The sequence below is a fragment of the Tetranychus urticae genome, unplaced genomic scaffold (assembly GCF_039701765.1).
Source record: "Tetranychus urticae isolate SD_2017Ah unplaced genomic scaffold, NJAU_TeUrti_SD_1.0 Scaffold_6, whole genome shotgun sequence".
Lineage (NCBI taxonomy): Eukaryota > Metazoa > Arthropoda > Arachnida > Trombidiformes > Tetranychidae > Tetranychus > Tetranychus urticae.
Window position 1 is genome coordinate 438,524 of NW_028315838.1, and position 2,500 is coordinate 441,023.

Here is a 2,500-nt window from a genome sequence, read left to right on the forward strand (position 1 = left end):
TGTCCTGCAATTCGCACCGATTATCGTAGCTAGCTACGTTCTTCATCGATTGGTAATTCGAGTGATCCACCGCTTGAAGATGTATCTTTGCCACCGTGGGACTTTTAATAAGTATCCTAAATCTGCATTGAGAGGGTTTGAAAACAATTGTATGCAGTTTATAAAAACCATAGTTGTCTTTACTTAGTTAGGCGAAGAAGTGTAAAACTTCCTTCTTTAAACCTTGCCGTCAGCATAAGCTGAAGACTTGATCAGGTACCAAGTATGTAGCAAGACAGGCTTTTCATTATAAACTACAATTGTTTTGCAAAAGAAATTATGGCTATCGTTAGATAACCCTCACTCTTTGTTGCATTGGATAATGAAAGATGGATGTATGAATGAACGAATGTAATGCAAATTAGAATCATGTTGCAATGGCTAAATGTTTGCAATAAACATTCACAATTGCGACTCTAATGCAAATACAATTCAATTGCATTCACCATATTAGCATCTACAATATCACTATGCAGAGTGTTTGATTGTTTGAAGGTTGTATTTCTCTTATAATAAGAGGGTAATACGTTAATGATCCTTCCGCAGGTTCACCTACGGAAACCTTGTTACGACTTTTACTTCCTCTAAATGATCAAGTTTGAACATCTTTCCAGCACAATCCGACCACTAGTTTCCCAATGGTCTGGATTGACCAGTCCGAAGTCCTCACTAAATCATTCAATCGGTAGTAGCGACGGGCGGTGTGTACAAAGGGCAGGGACGTAATCAACGCAAGCTAATGACTCACGCTTACTGGGAATTCCTCGTTCATGGGCAATAATTACAATGCCCAATCCCCATCACGAAATGGGTTCAAGCGGTTACCCACTCCTTTCGGAGCAGGAAACAGTATGCACGATGACCACTTCAGTGTAGCACGCGTGCGGCCCCGGACATCTAAGGGCATCACAGACCTGTTATTGCTCTGTTTCGTGCGGCTGCGAGCGCCGCTTGTCCCTCTAAGAAGTCCTTACAGTGCTACAGCATCCTTACCCTAGCCAATTCTGTAGGCTAATAGCAGCAGAGCCCTCAACAGCCGAAACCATCAAGAGATACTACCACCCACAGGTTGACTAAGGGGGAGTACTGCAGTGTAAACTGCAAGTCTATTTAGTAGGCTAGAGTCTCGTTCGTTATCGGAATTAACCAGACAAATCACTCCACCAACTAAGAACGGCCATGCACCACCACCCACTGAATCAAGAAAGAGCTCTCAATCTGTCAATCCTCTCAGTGTCCGGGCCGGGTGAGTTTTCCCGTGTTGAGTCAAATTAAGCCGCAAGCTCCACTCCTGGTGGTGCCCTTCCGTCAATTCCTTTAAGTTTCAGCTTTGCAACCATACTTCCCCCGGAACCCAAAAACTTTGGTTTCCCGGAAGCTTCCATTCGAGTCATGAAATTAGTTACTCAGAATGATCGCTGGTTGGCATCGTTTATGGTTAGAACTAGGGCGGTATCTGATCGCCTTCGAACCTCTAACTTTCGTTCTTGATTAATGAAAACATTCTTGGCAAATGCTTTCGCTGTAGTTTGTCTTGCGACGGTCCAAGAATTTCACCTCTAGCGCCGCAATACAAATGCCCCCGTCTGTCCCTCTTAATCATTACCTTGGATTCTTAAGACCAACAAAATAGAACCAAGGTCCTATTCCATTATTCCATGCAAGATCATTCAAGTTAAGGTAGTGGTACGCATCATATAGATGGTTGACCATACCGTTTTTAGGCACCTCTTTCGAGGTTTTGGACGCCTGCTTTGAGCACTCTGATTTTTTCAAGGTAAAAGTCTCGATCGCTTGAATCAACACTCGGTAAAGAGCATTGATAGCAAATATCGAGCAATTTTCTGTCTAAACACTATGAATGTAACCACCAGGAAAGAGGAATGAAGGTTCAAGCAAGCATCCGTAGACACAAGCAAGAAACCTAACATCACCATCTAACCCTTTAATCAGTGGACCCCATAGGTTCGACTGAAATCCAACTACGAGCTTTTTAACCGCAGCAACTTTAATATACGCTATTGGAGCTGGAATTACCGCGGCTGCTGGCACCAGACTTGCCCTCCAATAGATCCTCGTTAAAGGATTTAAATTGTACTCATTCCAATTACGGGGCCTCAATAGAGTCCCGTATTGTTATTTTTCGTCACTACATCCCCGTACTGGGATTGTGTAATTTGCGCGCCTGCTGCCTTCCTTAGATGTGGTAGCCGTTTCTCAGGCTCCCTCTCCGGAATCGAACCCTAATTCCCCGTTACCCGTTACAACCATGGTAGGCGCATAACCTACCATCGACAGTTGATAAGGCAGTTGCTTGAGGGATACATCGTCGGCTCAGAGGCCATACGATTTGCTCAGTTATTCAGAGTCATCACAAGAAATGCAACCGAAGTTGCTAAGATCCCCACTGCTAGTCCTTAGACAGCGACCGAAATCACTGAACAGGGTTCTAGGTGAATAA

At 44.1% G+C, this 2,500-nt stretch overlaps 2 non-coding genes across 2 annotated transcripts in view; both read right to left on the reverse strand.

Annotated features, from left to right (window-relative positions):
- The window catches only part of LOC149092721 (5.8S ribosomal RNA), a 155-nt gene extending 74 nt beyond the window's left edge, over window positions 1-81 (reverse strand). The window contains exon 1 of the ribosomal RNA XR_016200659.1: window positions 1-81. This exon is cut by the window's left edge and continues 74 nt beyond it. This is a non-coding gene — a ribosomal RNA (5.8S ribosomal RNA).
- Window positions 82-568: 487 nt separating this feature from the next.
- The window catches only part of LOC149092722 (small subunit ribosomal RNA), a 2,170-nt gene continuing 238 nt past the window's right edge, over window positions 569-2,500 (reverse strand). The window contains exon 1 of the ribosomal RNA XR_016200678.1: window positions 569-2,500. This exon is cut by the window's right edge and continues 238 nt beyond it. This is a non-coding gene — a ribosomal RNA (small subunit ribosomal RNA).